We start from the raw sequence: 20462 nt of genomic DNA, 5'->3' as shown, positions 1-20462 counted from the left end.
GCAACTGTTCTACTGCTAGCTTTTTCTCGGCTAATTTCAACTCGCCCTCGATTTTGAGTTTGGCTAATTCGAGCTCGTGATGGCGACTTTTTTCTCTGTCTGCGAGTTCCTCCGGGGATAGTCCCCCGTCTGGTATGAAGCCTCGCACCTGGTTGCTGCTGCGTTCTCCTTGGGAGGGTCCTGCTTCGTCGTGGGGCTCCACCGCTCCTTCTGGGCGGGGGGCTCCCGAATCCACCCAAGCTTTCAGTGCCTTTTGCATATCTTCTTTGGTGTTGAGACCAGTGGTAGCGATTCTGAGTTCCTTACAGAATTGCTTTAGTTCCCTGTGAGTGTACTCTTCCAGCTGTTCCACCTGGAACACGGTACTGGCGTCGTCTTCTACGAGAACCACGGCGTTTCCTTCTGCCATCTTTGTCGGTAGTGCGTCAGCCGTTCACGGTACGATCTCTAGATTATGGGCCCGAATCCCGTCGCTTGCCACCAATGTTAGAAGGCGACCTCAGAGGGGCCCGGAGGGGGCCCTGACTGTCCTGAGACCAACCCTCGAGGTATCGTAGCCGGGCACTGGCGGGAGACTCCTCAGGGGAGGAATCTCGTATCTAGGATCGTACACTCGGCACCACACGACAAAGAGACACCACACCGAGAGTTCTTAAGAGCAAATCTTTATCAGATCGGAGTGGTAAGATCTTTATGATCAGCAAGGCAATATATATACAAGTAGAGCGTGGGCTCACAAAGTCTTGGAGGGGGGTTAGGAGGTAGCGGGACAGTCCTTGGGGGAATGGATCAAATGCAGGAGCGTATCCGGCGCACAGCTCACAATCCTCGAGCTGGGGGATACGCTTGTCGTCGTGGGGTCCGGCGGGACCAAGGGAGTCTGGGGGCGCTGCGAGATACTCAGCAGGCTCGAGTACAAGTTCGGAGGTCTTACGATCTTCAGGGAGCCGCGAGTCACTCAGCAGGGCTCAAGCACAAGTTCGGAGGTCTTACGATCTTCAGGGAGCCGCGAGTCACTCAGCAGGGCTCAAGCACAAGTTCGGAGGTCTTACGATCTTCAGGGAGCCGCGAGTCACTCAGCAGGGCTCAAGCACAAGTTCGGAGGTCTTACAATCTTTCAGGGAGCCGCGAGTCACTCAGCAGGGCTCAGGTGTTTCCAAGGCGAATCTGCCGGACAGTCCCAGGGCACCCCTTGTTATAGGGCGACTCCTCTTTGATGTCCGGAGTCTGTGCAGGCAGGGGTCTTGTCACCTGGGGGTCGCTTGTTGGGGGTTTCCTGCCATTGTCCTTTGATCCTTTCAGGGCCGGGTCGGGAGGAGCCCCAGACACCCAGCAGGCATGGAGCCAGCCCTCGGGGAGGCCGGCGGGCCGATCGAAACCCACCTTCCCAGGGAAGCGCAGAGGTGTGATGGAAACTGCTCCTCCCTTTCTCATCCCAAGGGGAGCGCGATGTCCTCCAGCCGGAGTGGCGCCTGTAGGCTAGGGTCGCGCTGGGGCCGGGCGGCCATCTTGGTGCATGAAGTGGGCACGCAGGCCCGGGGTGGCCGAAGGAGGGAGGCCTACGGATGGGGGAAGTCCGGGTCTGGTGTGTGTGTTCTGGTGGGAAGGATCGGCCAGGCCAGGGGCTCGGGGCTGGTGTGAGGTGCAGGGGTCAGGTCTGACTATGTTACGAGGGCCGGGTCTAACAGTATTTTTGTGATAAAGAACATTCATTTTGTACGGTATACCTCTCTGTACTGGGCAGTTTTCTTGTGGTACAGTACGCCCAGGCTAATGTTAAATAGCAATACATATCTGATCTGGGCAGTTTTCTTGTGGTGCACGCAGGCTAATAGTACACTCACTCTCTGTACTGGGCAGTTGACTTGTGGTACAGAATGCCCAGGCTAATGTTAAATAGCAATACATATCTGATCTGGGCAGTTTTCTTGTGGGGCACGCAGGCTAATAGTACACTCACTCTCTGTACTGGGCAGTTGACTTGTGGTAGGGCCCCGGCTTGTGGTACGCTCTTTCTTTACTCGACAATTTACATGTGGTACAGTCCAGGTTAATGATATGCTCTCTCTGTTCAGGGCAGTTTTCTTGTGGTACAGCCCAGCTTCATGATAAATAGTGTCTCCTCTCTCCTAGGTAGTTTTTAAGTGGTACAAACCCAGCTGATCGTATACTCCTTCTGTTCTAGGTGGCTTTCTTGTTGCACAGACCAGGTCAACTAATTTGTCACTCTGGACCGGTGCATGTTTGTGGTCCAAGCGAGACTAATGTATCCGGCTGTCAAGGGGACATCCCTGCGCCCGAAATTTGAACTTTTTCTGCTCTGATCTTTCCCCGGCACAACCAACAGCTTCAGTGGAACCTCATCTATTGGCTACCCAGCTTCGAGAGGACTTCCTCGCCTGACCGAAGGATTTTGACTTTCATTTCAGAGACTAATGGCACACAGGTTACTCCATCACAAACGTTGTGGATATCCCATCCTCCTAACTACCAGTGCATTATATACCAATGCACTTGTAATTAGACACCTGGGATACACTAAGGCACTTATAATTAGGCGGACGGGATATCCGTCACGTTTGTGTCGGGGCAGCCTGCCTGCCAATCTTTAAATCAGGTCCTGGGGACTAATCTGCTTGGCGTATCAAACGTGCACGCCATTGCGGTCAGCTTAACATCGTGCTTATATGTCCCGGTGACCCACGAACAGTGACTAATGACTGGTGCTTTACTTTTTCTTTACACTTTTGCCTTAAATGTTGAAAAACTCATATCTCATGTTCTCCTTATCAGATTTTTTTTGTTTTTGTGTCATTTTGCTTATTACATTTATCATGTTTTTTTATAAATGTGTTGAGTTTTGAACTTTTTTGCTGTTTTGATACTTCTAAATCTTTTATACATTTTCTGTTTTCACTGTGCCAGAGCTACTAGTATTGAGTTCAGGATTAAATTATGGAATTGTTTGCCGGGACATTATAGGTCTGTGACTTTATTAAAACACACAATATCAGACTGTGATTGAGAACTTAGCTCAAATGTAAGTCGTTTCAGGGTTGTCCTGTGTCCTGTGATGTGATGGAAGTTGCCACTTGTAATGCATCAAACTTGCAGGGATTTGACTCCGAGTGCGTTACTGTAGTGGTGATGTCCACAATATTCACATTTGAAGAATACTTTTCTTAGCTTTATTTTGGTGCACACCTGAGAAGTAGAAACATCTTTATCTGCTCTATGTCTCAACTCCCCTAACCAAGCAAATTGTGGAACACAAACCAAACATTCCACCACCCTACACCTTCCCCCTTTAATAACAAAAGACAAAACCCCATGCTAGTTGCAAAGAAGAAAGGATGAAGAAGAAAAAAGAACTAGCATTGTTAATGCATCGGTTTCACCTATGTAATGAATAAAGAGCTGTTTACATCAATCACCATCCGGGAGAAGGAAAGAGCTCCCTAGCAGATAACACGGGAGTGGAAAGGTTCTGGTGCAGCAGCCAGAGCTGCTGACTCAGGAGCTGGGGATCCTGGTTCGAGTCTTGGCTGCATCGCGCAACATCCTGTGATTCTATGCAAATCACTTAATCTCTCCCGGTGACAAACTGTTGTATAAATACGCTGTAATAGTAAAAGGAAAAACTTTATGAAAATATAGTTCCACCAAAGTGGATGTTAACAGTATTTCAGTAGTGGGAAACTAATATGAGAAGCAGACGAGGAAAAAGAATTGGTACATTCAGGAAAATATGCTACAGCCAATAGAAATGGAGGAAAGGTAAGTGGCACACACAGGAACCAATGAGTAGCCAGCAATGAGAAGAGGTGGGATGTAAGTCCCTTTTAAGTTTATATTAAAAACAACAGATTTCTCAAGCACAGCGCAAGCACTATGCTGGCAAAACCTAAAAAATAGATTACAAGAAACTTGAGCATAGGGCTCTGATGTCTTTTAGAGAATCGCCAGTGTCATAACCCTTCAGCTACATAGTCGGCTTTCTCTTCCATATTTCCAGATGTGAGGGTGAAGTGGAAGCTTCATCCAACAAGGTTTTGGAACAGTCAAGAATGTCCACAACAGCGGAAGGTGCATTTATTACTTCACACTCATGTGTAACCGACTCGTCTACTACCTCCCTTTCACTCAGATTAGACTAATCTCCTTGGGACGCAACTACTGGTCCTTGCACAAAGTTTAAGTGCAAATTAATTGCCAGAATCCAGAAATGCACAATTATGTTGGTTTTCCCAATGGCTGCACAGTTAGACATTTGGTTGTACAGTTTAATCCCATGAGGACCCGCTGAGTGCAATAACATTCTCTTTTTTTTCTGCTGTGTTTACATTTCCTTTTTCAATAACTAGGATATAATTCAAGAAGTACTCTTTCCGTTCTGTCCGTTTCATAGAAGGTACATCGCCGAGATGGCCAAAGCACTTGTGCACACCTAATAGTAAAGTATTGATTGTTCATGTTTGGTCTCCGTATGGAATTGTCCAGTGTCTAAACTCCATCAGAAAAAGCGTGACTAGTCCAGCATCCCTACTTCACCATAAACAAGCACTCAGTACTAGATAGAAGAGGGGCATGAACGCATGTAACACATTCTAATGTTGATGATGGAGGTGATCAGAAACAGTGGCTGAAGATTTGAAATAAGGTCAGTATACATACACATACTAGATGAAGAGGAATGTGGAGGTGAATCTTGCAGAGTGGAGAGATGGGTGGAAAGGTGTTGCAGCATGAGGATGGCTGCATTCAACCTATATGTATAAGTGGTTCTTTCCTGTCCGCAGATGACCCATCCTCAAAGGCCGCGCATGTGAATGGTTTGGGCGGTAGTGAGATGGAGCAGTCATGTGTTGCTGATGCAAATGGTGATGAATTTTACCTAGTATGTATTTTGAGGAATATAATACTGTGAGTAAGGTTAGTAGAAAGATTAGAGTACCAAAGAACCTTGCTTGTTATGATTGTACCTATGGTTTTTCAGTTCTACTCCACCAGACCTTTATGGACTCTTCTTTGTTCACTTGTATCTACTTCTTTCTCTTTTTTTAAGTGTTGGTGTATTTCTGGTTAAGGAAGGGGACTGTGTTATGGGCTTGAATTCTATTTTCTATATATTCTTTAGAATGTTACAGGGGTCAGAGGTCTGTGTCTATTGTACAGAGGGTTCTTGGGGTTGAAGGAGACAGTTAGGAACTATTTGGGGATCTGAACACCAGCTGTCCTGTGACCAGGGCTTTATTATCAGTAAAGGAACTTGTTTCTTTGCTATTGAGCCGAGCATCATTAACTACAGTCATGCAGGCCCGCCCCTAATAATGCCTTTCCCACACTTTGTCTAAGAAGGTGAGTCTATCCTGCCCTGCTGCATGGTGACACAGAAAGATCCCAATTTTCAAAGGGAGACTGAAGCCAGGGAGAGTGACGGGCATACCCACCTGGCCCCATCGTGCTCCAACTGCAGTGTGCCAAGAACACTGCACAGACGACTCGCACCCTACTGCCGGGCATGCTTCAATTTATCAAAACCAGGCCAACGGGTTCTATCACTTCATTAGAAGACTGACTTGTGGAGTCTTTCGGGACTCCCTGTAGCATTGAACCTTTTGACTGCCATCACAGACTTGACACTGCAAAGCCACCAGGAGCAGCAGCTGCCTTCGCCTGGGGCTCCAAACCCTCTCAACTTCACCCTCGCCAATGTGACTTGCGAGTGTGCCTTGCGTTTGGGAAGCATTTGTGCCGCCATTTGTCTCCAACAAATGTCAACAAGTGAAATAAAAATAGGACTTAAACTCCAAGATGGCGTGCCCTAGAAGGAGGAGTACACGAAAAATGTGTAATTGGCCGCTGGGGCATCATTATTCAATTAGGCTGAAAACTTGGATAGCATTTGGTTTAATTATCTGGCTAGCAAGAGGTTGGTGAGTCATCACATGTGTTGTACAGTACTGGCAGTAGAAACATAACATACAAGGGAACTCAACACTCATTCGCTTGAACAAGGTAAACTTTTACAACGCTGTGAGAAGTTGCCCTGGCATAAGCTGGTCACTAGTTATAGTGGCCACCTTACACCAGTCCAATTCGACTCTTGTGGTAGATAGGTTTAAGACAACCTTTAAAGAAAGCTATCCTACTGGTAGCTGTGGAGAGCAGCCTTCAGGCTAAGTCTCTGAGGAATGTAAAGCAGCTTGTTTTACCTTATAATCTCTTGAATTACCAAATGAAAAGACACCACACAGGTATATATATCAAATATATATGTATTTATTTCTAAATATACTCTACTAATCTCTTTATGAGATTAGAGCCAGGTAAAAATTCAAAAGATCAACAGTTCTCAATAAATTAAGCACAAATATGGCTGTAGCCCTAGGGGCGTACCAGACCATATACTAAAAAAATGGTGTAACAAACTCGACTTGCAAAATGAAGAGGCCTAGGGCCTTGGGAATCGCTGGGGCTTCACTTCTGCAGTGTTAGCAGGTAAGTAGCCAGCCCACAGGAGACGCGTGCAGTGTCTAAACACATACGCGGGTTTTCTATACGTTTCAATGGCAAATGTCGCGGTTTGTAAATTACAGTTTTAGGGCACTTCGCAAAAGTCAACAGGCAAGCAACTTACATGGTAAGTATTTCGAGAGCCAACACACACTTGGGCACCGGAGTGCACAAGTTACCTCACCCAGGGAAGCCGGGTGCATAGGTGTCCTTTGGTGTCGGGTCGCGATGCTGTTTTCAATGGTGAACACATAAGACTTGCTGCTTGTGACAACTGGAGAGGTGTCCGTTCGAATCCGAAGATGGATTGGAGTTGCAAAAGACCTAGAAATCGAGGGGACAGAGTTTAGAGTCACTTGCCAGTGACCGGTGGCCAGCAAGATGGATGACCACAGCTGTCGCGTCTCTTCAGGTCATTGATGGTGTTTTGTCTCTTCGCTCACGAGGTCCAGGAAGGTTCGACGATGACCAGCAGCTGGATTCAGGAGGTCCCACGAAGTCTGCAGCTGTCGACTGTGTCGGCACCCGGATTGGAGCCAACAAGCCTTGGCAGCCGCAAGTCTTGTGTTGAGTGAAGATTGGCAATGGTGCAGACCAGCAAGGTCTGATGGACTTACCCAGCAAGGGTAAGTGAGGGCACGCCCAGAGCAATCAGGCGAGCCCTTGAAGTCGATGTGGAATTCTTCAGGTGAGTTACTAGCCAACGGGCAAGCAACCGCGAAGACGCCTTTGCAGGAAAAGTTTAACAACAGCCCACGGTCACTCGGGATGGGGTAGGCCACTGAAATTCGGTACTAGACCTGCTAGGGACTTGGACAACAAGTTGTCTAAAGCACAATTTCGTTGGATGTAGATTAGGGCTTGCACTCGAAATCAGTGCACGGTTCCCTGGTATTGCTGTTCCTCGTCACTCGTGGGGTCCAGATGCCACAGCTTCACTGGGGACTCAAAATGGCCGTCGAGAGGTCAGGAAATCCACTTCAGGGGACGCAGGGACTTTGGGCTCCGGCGGGAGTGGTAAAGTTTGCAACCGTTGTTGAAGAGTTTTGGTGCCTTCCAAGCAGGGGAGTCACTCCTTGACTCCAAGGGAGATTCTTCAGTCTTCCAGAGATAGTGGAACGTCAAAGGGCCAGGATTCTTCTTTGTAGAGCGTCGTCCAGGTGTAATCTAAGTTGCATTGGCAAGCTTTGGTATCTTATAGTAAAAAGATGGGAGGGACTAGCTCTATGACCACTCCTCTAGGACGGTCAGGGTAGTGGGTGGTTACACCCACTTCCCTTTGTCCAGTTTCGTGCCAGAGCAGGGGCAGGTAGCCCCTGAACCGGTTTGAGCTGGCATATGCACAGAGGAGCCTACTGCTCCCCCAGTGCAGGACTTCAAAGCACTCTAAGAGTGCACCCACCCAGCTCCAATACACTAAATCCTGTCTGGGAGGTGGTGACACCTCCCTGTGACAGGAAACCCTTTGTTGGGCTCCCTCCACTGCGAGTTTCGGTCAGCAGCAGGAGGGTAGCCCGGTGTCTGTGCTGGTGGCATCCATTTTGTGATGCCAGGGCTCTAGAAGATTTCTACCGTGTAGTACAGTCGGTACATGTCGTCCCCTCTAGAAGGGTGGGATCCTACTCCCACACCAGTTACTGGTGTGGGGGTAGGATTCCAAGTTGTTTGACACCAAACACGACATGTTTTGATGCAGTCGTTCCAAAGTTAGCATTTACCGTGAGGTTATAATGCACTTAAGAGTATATGGTTTAACCGCATCCACAAACAGCAGCAGAGAATAGACTCTGCCAGCTGCAGAGGGGTCCTGCTCAGGCAGAAGCACCCCCTCACATAGTAAACCAAGCACCCTGCCCTTGGGATTGATAGGGCCTACCATAGGGGTGACTGATAGGTTTATATGTGTGTGTATGGTGAGATATAGGAACCTATATCTCAGTGAGGATTGCTAACACTACCTCACACAGGCTGCAGTAGCAGGCCTGTGGTGTCAGATCGTGAATGCTTCCCAGGGGTGGCATAATACATGCTGCAGCCCCTGGTAGGCCTGTGAAGTACCAATGCCCTAGGTACCTAAGGTACCATATACTAGGGGCTCATAAGGTACCACAGTATCCAATCACTAGTACATCTAATATGCACACCAAGTTGTTTAGAGAGATCAGTTAGACTGGGGCCCTGATTAGCAGGGACCCAGCCAGACTATAGCCAGAAACCAGTGTATACATCAGAAAAAAAGTGGGGGCAACACAAGTGCAGATCCTACTCTCCTACACAACCCCCCCCCCCCCAAACGCAGGGACATTAAACTAACCTTGACCAGTTGAGTCTTCATGTTCTAAGTAGAAATACCTCGAGAGTCCATCTGCATTGGCATGTTGGGTCCGAGGTCTATATTCCACTGTATAGTCCATCCCCTGTAGGGAAATGGACCACCTGAGCAGTTTAGGATTTTCACCTTTCATCTGTTTAAGCCATAGGAGGAGCTTATGGTCAGTCTGAACTATGAAGTGAGTGCCAAACAAGTATGGCCTCAGCTTCTTCAGGGCCCACACCACAGCAAAGGCCTCCCTCTCAATAGCTGACCAACGTTTCTCTCTAAGGGTCAGCCTTCTGCTTATGAAAGCTACTGGCTGGTCTTGACCTTCATCATTAAGTTGAGACAGTACAGCTCCCACACCCAGCTCTGAAGCATCTGTTTGGACAATGAACTTCTTTTTGTAATCTGGACTCTGTAAGATGGGGGCAGTGCACATTGCCTGCTTGAGGTCATCAAATGCCTTTTGACAGCTAGCTGTCCACTGAACCTTTTTTGGCATTTTCTTGGAGGTCAGATCATTTAAGGGGGTCACTATAGATCCATATCCCTTAACAAACCTCCTGTAATACCCATTCAGGCCCAAGAAGGCTCTCACCTGTGTCTGGGTGGTTGGAGCTACCCAGTCCATTATGGTCTGGATCTTGCTCTGCAATGGTTGAACCTGGCCTCCACCTACAAGGTGGCCCAGGTACACAACCTGACTCTGCCCTATCTGGCACTTGGTGGCCTTGATAGTGAGGCCTGCTTTCTGCAGGGCCTCCAGAACATTCCTGAGGTGGACCAGGTGATCCTGCCAGGTGGAACTAAAGACAGCAATATCATCAAGATATGCTGCGCAATAGGTTTCCATACCAGTCAGAACTTTATTCACCAACCTCTGAAATGTGGCAGGTGAATTCTTCAAGCCAAAGGGCATTACCACAAAGTGATAGTGCCCACCAGGGGTCGAAAATGCTGTTTTAGCCTTGGCATCATCAGCTAACTTGATTTGCCAATAGCCTGCTGTAAGGTCAAATGCACTGAGATACTTGGCTGAGGCCAAAGTGTCTATTAGTTCATCTGCCCTTGGTATTGGGTAGGCATCAGTCCTGGTGACTGCATTGAGGCCCCTGTAGTCAACACAAAACCTCATCTCTTTCTTACCGCACTGGGTGTGAGGTTTTGGGACAAGTACTACTGGGCTAGCCCAAGGGCTATCTGAGGGCACAATAACACCTAGCTCCAACATTTTCTGGACTTCAGTCCTGATACAGTCCCTGACATGGTCAGGTTGCCTGTAGATTTTACTCTTTACAGGCAGACTGTCTCCAGTGTCCACCTCATGGGTGCACCAGGAAGTCTGACTTGGGGTCAGGCTAAACATATGTCTAAACTGCTGTAACACTTGTCTACATTGAGTTTGTTGATGTTCAGTGAGGCTGCTTGCCAAAGCAACACCATCAACTGACCCATCTTCAGGGTTCTGTGAGAGCAGGTCAGGGAGAGGGTCACTCTCCTCCTCCTGGTCCTCATCAGTTGCCATGAGCAAGCTCATGTCAGCCCTGTCCACATATGCCTTAAGTCTGTTGACATGGAGCGCCCTAAGGGGGTTCCTGGGAGTGCCGAGATCTACCAAGTAGGTGACCTCTCCCTTCTTTTCAACAATTGTATGGGGCCCACTCCATTTGTCCTGGAGAGCTGCTGGGGCCACAGGCTCCAACACCCACACTTTCTGGCCTGGCTGGTAAACAGTCAAGACAGCCTTTTGGTCATGCCAAGCTTTTTGAAGTTCTTGGCTTGCCTCAAGGTTTTTACTGGCCTTCTTCATGTACTCTGCCATCCTGGAGCGGAGACCAAGTACATAGTCCACTACATCTTGTTTGGGAGGTTTGAGAGGTAACTCCCATCCCTCCTTCACCAGACATAATGGTCCTCTAACAGGGTGCACAAACAGAAGTTCAAAAGGGCTGTAGCCAACCCCCTTCTGAGGAACCTCCCTGTATGCAAACAGAAGGCAGGGAAGTAAAAGGTCCCATTTTCGACTAAGCTTCTCTGGGAGTCCTTTAATCATTCCCTTAAGGATTTTGTTGAATCTCTCAACTAACCCATTGCATTGTGGGTGATAGGGAGTAGTGAATTTGTAGTTTACACCACACTCCTTCCACATTGCAGTTAGTTATCCTGACATAAAGTTAGAACCTCTGTCAGAGATGACCTCCTTTGGAAAACCCACTCTGGAGAAAACTCCAATGAGGGCTCTTGCTACCACAGGAGCTGTGGTAGTCCTTAGGGGTATAGCTTCTGGATACCTGGTGGCATGATCCACTACCACCAGTATAAATCTGTGCCCAGATGCTGTTGGTGGGTCAAGGGGACCAACAATGTCAATCCCTACCCTTTCAAAGGGAACTCCCACCACAGGTAGTGGTATCAGGGGGGCCTTTGTGGTGCCACCTGTCTTGCCACTGGCTTGACAAGTGACACAGGAGCGACAAAACTCCTTCGTGTCTTCAGACATGTGTGGCCAATGAAAGTGTGGTACAAGCCTGTCCCAGGTCTTGTTTTGGCCCAAGTGTCCTGCCAATGGGATATCATGTGCTAGGGTCAAGAGGAACCCCCTAAACTTCTGAGAAATTACCAACCTCCTGGTGGCTCCAGGGGTAGGATCTCTAGCATCAGAATATAGGAGCCCCTCATCCCAATAAACCTTATGGGACCCATTAGCACTCCCAGCAGCCTCAGCAGCAGCCAGCTGTCTGAGGGGTTCAAGAGTGGGGCAGCACTGTTGCTCTTTGCTCAGATCTTCCCTGGAAGGTCCCCCTGCCTCCAAGAACTCAACCTGACCAGGCTCAAGTTCCTCTGGGGCAGTTCCTTCTTCAGGCTCTGCTTCTCCTCCCTCAGGAGGGTAATCTGAGATCTGAGACAGAGGGGAAGGCCCAGCCTTAACCCTACTGCTCCTCCTCTTGGGTAGCACCTGGTCCATAGTTTCAGGATCCAGAGCTGGTTCAGCTTAATGCATTTTGGCTTGGGACCTGGTCACAGCAAATACCTCTGCAGGTATGCCCAACATCTCAGCATGAGTCCATAATTCTACTTCAGACCAGGCTGAAGTCTCCAGATCATTGCCCAACAAACATTCGACAGGGAGGTCTGCACTGACTACTACCTTTTTGAGGCCAGTTACCCAACCCCAGGAGAAATTCACAACTGCCAGGCTATGGTTGGTCCTGGTGTTGCTTGCATTGGTTGCCTGGTACATTTCACCCAGGATGATCTGTGTAGGGTCCACTAGGTCCTCTGCCACCATGGTGACACTAACACCTGTGTCCCTAAATGCCAAAGCCTGTTTGCCATTTATGATAGGCTGCTGTTTGTATTTGCCCAGATTACTGGGGCTCACCAGGAAGGACATATCAAGGTCTCCCTCACAAACTAGCATTGCCTGTGTTGGTACTCTGACTAGGCCAGAGTCCACATCAGAACCCAGGGTCAACCCTACCACACCCTTATTCTGAGTATTACCTCCACCACTGGCTGCACTAGGGGGAACAGTTGCCTTAGGGGCTGGAGTGGTGGTGGTTTGGTCTTTGGACTTTGTACAGTCAGACGTCCAGTTCCCTATCTGTTTACAGAATTTGCACCAGGGCTTCTTTTGGCCTTTTCCCTTTTGGCTTCTTTTTGTGACTCCCCACCAGTTGCAGATTTTTGGGGCCCTTGTGAAGACTTCTGGTCTTTAGATTTATCCCCACCCTTATCTGAGCCTTTAGGATCTTGCTTCTTAGTGTCACCACCTTGGTTCTGGTTTTTCTGCCTCACCCTGGTTCTGACCCATGTGTCTGCCTTCTTTCCCAATTCTTGGGGAGAGGTCAGATCAGAGTCCACCAGGTACTGATGCAACAACTGGTTCTGGCAATTATTAAGGATCTGTTCTATCATTATAGGATTATACAATCCCTTAAAATCAGTTACTCTACTACCCACCAGCCAACCTTCTAGAGCCTTGGTTGCACAATCAACAAAGTCAGTCCAATCCTGAGTCTGTGCTTTCTGGGTGTCTCTGAACTTCAACCTGTACTGTTCAGTGGTTAAGCCAAACCCATCTATCAAAGCACTCTTCAGGACTTCATAATCATTAGCATCCTCTTCTCTAACAGTGAGGAGCTTGTATCTCCCTTTGTCTGAAAAGGAGAGGCACAAGATTGCTGCCCACTGTTTCTGGGGGACCTGTTGAACTTTACATGTCCTCTCCATAGCAGTTATCCATTTGTGGATATCATCCCCACTCTGGTAGGGAGGAACAACCTTGGACAGGTTCCTATGATCTGGCATGTAATCTCTACCTCTAGGGACACTGTTGCTGCCACCAGGGGTATCTAACCCCTCCGTCTTTTAAGCTCTTTGGAGCTCGAAGGCTTCCCTATCTAAGGCCAGTTGCTTGGTTCTGAGGGCAAGCCTAGCTTCCTCATACTGGAGCATCTTGAACCTTCTTTCAGAGGAGGACTCCCTGGGAAAGTTGGAGTTCCTCTGGTGAGCAGATTCTTTTCCAGAGTGGTATGAATGGTCAGAGTCCCCTGAAAGGGATCAAGGCCTTCCTCCCACTTTGTCAGTTCTCTTAGGGAGAATTCCTCTGTTCTTTTCAGACCCTTCTGGGTCTGGCCCTTCACCCCACAGAGTCCAGGTCATCTTGATTTTCATCATCAGACCCAGAGACTATGTTTGACCTACCCCCTGATGCAGACCCACTTGCTACTAGAGCTTGTCTCAGGTCATATGCTACTAACAGATCTATCAGGTGTTGTGATGAGGGACTCCTGCCCACCCTCAGTTGTCTTTCAAAGCATAAGGCCTTCAGTTCAGTGTAGGCTACATCTTTGTTCTGAGATGGGGTGGACCCACTGGCTCCACCCTGGTGAGACATACTAGTGTTGTGCAGTGTTGTACTACCTACACTAGTTGAGGCCTACTGGACCTAGCTTGAGCTGTAACAAGGGTGTGCTTGTCCCTTCACAAACAGCTCTAAGTTCAGTAGAACTTATTGATACTAGCTTGACTTTATATGTACCTTGAGTACCTTAAGTGGTTTCCAGTTAGTAATTCAAGTAGAGATTTTCTGGTAAAACAATGGCAAGCTGGAATCCCACACGCTGCCCACCAATGTGAGAAGTTGGCCTGGCATATGCTGGTCACTAGTTATAGTGGCCACCTTGCACCAGTCCAATTCGACTCTTATGGTAGATAGGTTTAAGACAACCTTTAAAGAAAGCTATCCTAGTGGTAGCTGTGGAGAGCAGCCTTCAGGCTATGTCTCTGAGGAATGTAAAGCAGCTTGTTTTACCTTATAATCTCTTGAATTACCAAATGAAAAGACACCACACAGGTATATATATCAAATATATATGTATTTATTTCTACATATACTCTACTAATCTCTTTATGAGATTAGAGCCAGGTAAACATTCAAAAGATCAACAGTTCTCAATAAATTAAGCACAAATATGGCTGTAGCCCTAGGGGCGTACCAGACCATATACAAAAAAATGGTGTAACAAACTCAACTTGCAAAATGAAGAGGCCTAGGGCCTTGGGAATCGCTGGGGCTTCACTTCTGCAGTGTTAGCAGGTAAGTAGCCAGCCCACAGGAGACGCGTGCAGTGTCTAAACACACACACGGGTTTTCTATACGTTTCAATGGCAAATGTCGCGGTTTGTAAATTACAGTTTTAGGGCACTTCTCAAAAGTCAACAGGCAAGCAACTTGCAGGGTAAGTATTTCTAGAGCCAACACACACTTGGGCACTGGAGTGCACGAGTTACCTCACCCAGGGAAGCCGGGTGCATAGGTGTCCTTTGGTGTCGGGTCGCGATGCTGTTTTCAATGGTGAACACTGAAGACTTGCTGCTTGTGACGACTGGAGAGATGTCCGTTCTAATCCGAAGATGGATTGGAGTTGCAGAAGACCTAGAAATTGAGGGGACAGAGTTCAGAGTCACTTGCCCGTGACCGGTGGCCAGCAAGATGGATGACCACAGCTGTGGCGTCTCTTCAGGTCGTTGATGGTGTTTTGTCTCTTCGCTCACGAGGTCCAGGAAGGTTCAACGATGACCAGCAGGTGGATTCAGGAGGGCCCACAACGTCTGCAGCTGTCGACGGTGTTGGCACCCGGATTGGAGCCAACAAGCCTTGGCAGCCGCAAGTCTCGTGTGGAGTGAAGATTGGCAATGGTGCAGACCAGCAAGGTCTGATGGACTTACCCAGCAAAGGTAAGTGAGGGCAGGCCCAGAGCAACCAGGTGAGCCCTTGAAGTCGATGTGGAAGTCTTCAGGTGAGTTACTAGCCAACGGGCAAGCAACCGCAAAGACGCCTTTGCAAGAAAAGTTTAACAACAGCCCACGGTCACTCGGGACGCGGTAGGCCGCTGAAATTCGGTACTAGACCTGCTAGGGACACGGACAACAAGTGTTCTAAAGCACAACTTCGTTGGACGTAGATTAGGGCTTGCACTTGAAATCAGTGCACGGTTCCCTGGTATTGCTGTTCCTCGTCACTCGTGGGGTCCAGATGCCACAGCTTCGCTGGGGACTCAAAATGGCCGTTGAGAGGTCAGGAAATCTGCTCCAGGGGACGCAGAGACTTTGGGCTCCGGCGGGAGCGGTAAAGTTTGCAACCGTTGTTGAAGAGTTTTGGTGCCTGCCAAGCAGGGGAGTCACTCCTTGACTCCAAGGGAGATTCTTCAGTCTTCCAGAGATAGTGGAACGTCGAAGGGCCAGGATTCTTCTTTGTAGAGCGTCGTCCAGGTGTAATCTAAGTTGCATTGGCAAGCTTTGGTACCTTATAGTAAAAAGATGGGAGGGACTAGCTCTATGACCACTCCTCTAGGAGGGTCAGGGTAGTGGGTGGTTACACCCACTTCCCTTTGTCCAGTTTCATGCCAGAGCAGGGACAGGTAGCCCCTGAACCGGTTTGAGCTGGCATATGCACAGAGGAGCCGCCTGCTCCCCCAGTGCAGGACTTCAAAGCACTCTAAGAGTGCACCCACCCAGCTCCAATACACTAAATCCTGTCTGGGAGGTGGCAACACCTCCCTGTGACAGGAAACCCTTTGTTGGGCACCCTCCACTGCGAGTTTCGGTCAGCAGCAGGAGGGCAGCCCGGTGTCTGTGCTGGTGGCATCCATTTTGTGATGCCAGGGCTCTAGAAGATTTCTATCGTGTAGTACAGTAGGTACATGTCGTCCACTCTAGAAGAGTGGGATCCTACTCCCACACCAGTTACTGGTGTGGGGGTAGGATTCCAAGTTGTTTGACACCAAACACGACATGTTTTGATGCAGTCATTCCAAAGTTAGCATTTACCGCGAGGTTATAATGCACTTAAAAGTATATGGTTTAACCGCATCCACAAACAGCAGCAGAGAATAGACTCTGCCAGCTGCAGAGGGGTCCTGCTCAGGCAGAAGCACCCCCTCACATAGTAAACCAAGCACCCTGCCCTTGGGATTGATAGGGCCTACCATAGGGGTGATTGATAGGTTTATATGTGTGTGTATGGTGAGATATAGGAACCTATATCTCAGTAAGGAGTGCTAACACTACCTCACACAGGCTGCAGTAGCAGGCCTGTGGTGTCAGATTGTGAATGCTTCCCAGGGGTGGCATAATACATGCTGCAGCCCCTGGTAGGCCTGTGAAGTACCAATGCCCTAGGTACCTAAGGTACCATATACTAGGGGCTCATAAGGTACAACAGTATCCAATCACTAGTGCATCTAATATGCACACCAAGTTGTTTAGAGAGATCAGTTAGACTGGGGCCCTGATTAGCAGGGACCCAGCTAGACTATAGCCAGAAACCAGTGTATACATCAGAAAAAAGTGGGGGCAACACAAGTGCAGATCCTACTCTCCTACAAACGCCACTAGCCAAATTCTCCTTCCTTCAACTTGGCGGCTGCCTATCCGCTCCCTGTGATATTGCAGTTCTGTATCCACTCCCTTCGACATGGCAGCTCACGGTACAATCCCTATGACTTTACCGTTGCCTGTTCACAGTCTCCATCGTAGCAGTTCTCACTTCCACTACTTTGGAGAGGCACTTGACTGCCCTATAACTTAGGGCCTGATTATGAGTCTGGGAGTCCGAAACTCGTTGTGGTGCAGCGGTGGCAGATCCATCCACTGCCGCACTGGCGGTCGGACCACCCCATTAGGAGTTGACCGGTCGGACCGCCCTGGGACAGCCGGCTCCGCCAGGGAACAACCACTCCCTGGCATTGGAGCGGTGGTCAGAGGCCGCAATATGCTTTGCGGGACCGCCGTGTTCCCGCCAAGCATATTACGAGTTTCCTCTTCTCCAGGGTTTACATGGAGGTTCTACCTCCATGTAAACCTTGGAGGAGAGGAAACAAAGGGGGCTCCACAGGTCCCCCTTGTGCCCCAACTGCTCGTGGATATGCACAGTGGGCATAACATGTGCCACCCTGTGTGCACCCACATAGGTTCCTTCATGGCATGAACTTTCAGGTACATGGCGTGCAGCAACCTTATAGTGTGGTACCATTGTGGTGCCTTTTTCTAAGGCACCACAGCCTTTAGAAGTGGCACTGCCATGGGACCGCTATGCTATCTGCCTGCCAGACTACTAAAAAGTCGTAAAGTGGCAGGTGGGCGGCGGCGACCTTCGGTGGAGCGGTGGCGTGGCAGTTTACACAGCCGTGCCACCACTCCGCCAAAACGTCGTAATCAGGGCCTTAGTGGTTGCGTAGCCACCGTCTTCGCCTTGGCGGTTCTCAGTCCGTCCCCTGAGTTAGCGGATTTCTGGCCACTTCCTTCGACATGGCGGTTCCCTATTCTGTCCCGGCAGCTCAACGGTTCAGCAGCCACTCCCCGCGACTTGGCGGCTGCCCATCTACTCCGCTGAACCTGACACGCTGCTCTCAGGTGCCACTTGGTCTCAAGTTGTTTTGTTGAGAATATAAATAAAGAATGTGTGGAAGAAGTTGCCAGAACAGATCAAGTAAACATACTCTGAGGACACCTGGGGCCACCTCCGCGTGGGAGACCGCGGGCCCAGGGTCAACCCAGGCTTGCCAGGCCAAGAGCGGGTGGTAGGCACCGAAGTGACTTCTGGTTACCCAGCTACTTTGTACTTCCAAGTCAGCGAGCTCCCAGGGAAGGCGCTTGCATTCTTCTCAGTGTTGTAAGAAGCCGGAGGAACCTCTCCCTGCCTCGTCGGAGGCCGCATCCAGAACATACCGTACAGTCAAGGCGGAGCCGCGCAAATCCGTCTGCATAATAGCTTTTACACCTGGAGCCGAGGACCGGTTTATTACCTCGATAAACAAAAGTTTGAATTCAAGTACAAACTCTGCCCCGGGCGCTCCTGACAGCTCACCTTCTGTTTGTGAGCCGAGCAGGGCGTGCAGAGAGGGCGAGGCAGCCTTTCCATGTTTGAAAGGTCAGTGGCCGGTGGCCGGCCTGTCGTCTGTGACCAATGAGGTGGAACCGAGCACCCGAGGAGGGCGAAGGCGTGGGGTGAAACACCAGTGGCATCAGGGCAAATGATGGGGTTAAACATGCAGAGTAAAGAAAGGAGATGTCCTTATAGGGCTATGCCTCTGGAAGGCGGGTAGGGTTGGTGCAGGGTCACCAAAGCACTTTTATCCAATCAGTTATAGTGTGAAACATATTACAATGACATCACTGGACAACAGTGTAGAGAAAAAGAGCACAGGAGACATTGTGTTCATCCCTTGTGACCGTGCTACGCAGGATGTTTCAACAAACCACCAGTTCCAAACATATCACTGGAGAAAAAGAGCATTATTTCCCAATGTGGATTAAAATATAAATGTAAGATAAATATACATTTATTAGAGACCAGAGTCAGGAATGTACAGGCCACCAGTTTTAGTTGGCAGCATCTAAGAAGCTCTTTAGGTCTCGCCTGACCCAGCGCATGCGCTGGTCTGGCGAGACTTATTGAGAGGGCTCCAAAAAGTGCTACCAGGCCAGCCTAGAGCTACAGTGCATGTGCGCGGGCGCGTGCGCCACGCTTGACCGCGATTACTTTCACTTTCTCGGACCACGGCCGCTTTGATGCTTGATCGCGATCACTTTCGCGGCCGCACGGCCGCTTGGCATAGCCAATAGGTCTCACTTTTGGGACCTTATAAGTATTTAGTTATGCAACTGTTGCATGGCTAAACACTTATAAGGTCCCAAAGGCGAGACCTATTGGCTATGCCAAGTTCAGTAGCCCCGGTTTGGGCAATTTTGCATTGATATTACTAGAACGAGGTCTAGGATAGGATGACAAGCATCTATTTAGTCAATGCGTTATAGAGCTCTCTGTTACTCTGCATTATGCTGCAGTGCATACTGATAAACGCTCAGCACACGGATCTGTTTTATGCAAATCCGTTTTCAGGCATTTTTGGAACCGAAGTCTTTTCTCTGCAGTAGCAGTTACTCCTTTCCAATCCTTCTTACTTGATGGCGCCGCTTCAGTTTTCTGTTACAAATAGTTTCGACACCAGATAGAGCTGTCCGGTTTTACCTGCCCTTCGCTGTCCTGCTTGTGACCTGCTTATGTCTGGTAGACTCAAATTCATAAGGCGTCCAGCTTTCCTTCATGGGGCCACAGACAGTTCGTGCTGGGTTGGGTAAAAACACAAAGCTAAATGCTGCGAAGCATCATCACATATGTTGCAGGATAAGGATTTGGGCTGGTTGTGCTCATTTGTGGCTTTGCGAGACGTGATATTGGTTGCAACAGTTTTTTACCCTTGCTTGTGAGACATTTGAAAATTAAGGTTATTCTTTCATTAGGTCTCGCGTGACCCAGCGCATGCGCTGGTCTGGCGAGACTTATTGAGAGGGCTCCAAAAAGTGCTACCAGGCCAGCCTAGAGCTACAGTGCATGTGCGCGGGCGCGCGCGACGCGCTTTACCGCGATTATTTTAACTTTCGCAGCCGCACGGCCGCTTGGCATAGCCAATAGGTCTCGCTTTTGGGACCTTATAAATATTTAGTTATGCAGCTGTTGCATGGCTAAACACTTATAAGGTCCCAAAGGCGAGACCTATTGGCTATGCCAATGCTTGTTTTTATGATGGTCATTGTTGATTCCTTAGTGATGGGCGGCGTCTGGAACATGAAATTCCACTTTGGATGTTTGAATCTTTTTCCTAATGTTCAGATTCACCACTCTTATTACCAAGCTGTCCGAGGGCCTTTCTTTGTTTAAATGAAATGCTTTACATTTAGTAAGAGTTTGCCTGCCTTCTTCGAGTGCACTGTGATCATGTTTTGCGTCACTGAGAAAGCATAATGTTGATTTATTTTGATGCAGTTGATATCTAGGAATGTTCAACTTTTCAATGCTTGTAATTCTATTGGCTGGACGTAGTCATGTTACATCAGTAAACAGAACATTTGTGAAACAGGAGTCCCAAAGCCGAGCAGCAAGTTGCCTCCAGAGTGTGAATGTTTTGCGCTGTGTATGATCTCTGTGTGTTTGACCTATTTTAGAGGCAACCGAAAAATCATAACATAACCCCTGTCCGATACAGAACAAAGTCTGATACAAACTTTGATCAGAAATGTAATTTGTGAGGAATATTTCCAAGCATGTCCTAGTTTGAGAGAC

The 20462-nt window shown here is 48.7% G+C and overlaps 1 long non-coding RNA gene across 1 annotated transcript in view; it reads right to left on the bottom strand.

Annotated features, from left to right (window-relative positions):
* Positions 1 to 2824: 2824 nt before the first annotated feature.
* LOC146788671 (uncharacterized) overlaps positions 2825 to 20462 on the bottom strand; it is a 38795-nt gene continuing 21157 nt past the window's right edge. The window contains exon 3 of the long non-coding RNA XR_014970894.1: positions 2825 to 3620. This is a non-coding gene — a long non-coding RNA (uncharacterized LOC146788671). The remainder of the gene's footprint in view (positions 3621 to 20462) is intronic.

This window comes from Triturus cristatus, chromosome 11 (genome assembly GCF_964204655.1).
Source record: "Triturus cristatus chromosome 11, aTriCri1.1, whole genome shotgun sequence".
NCBI lineage: Eukaryota > Metazoa > Chordata > Amphibia > Caudata > Salamandridae > Triturus > Triturus cristatus.
This window is presented reverse-complemented; position numbering and strand designations above follow the sequence as displayed.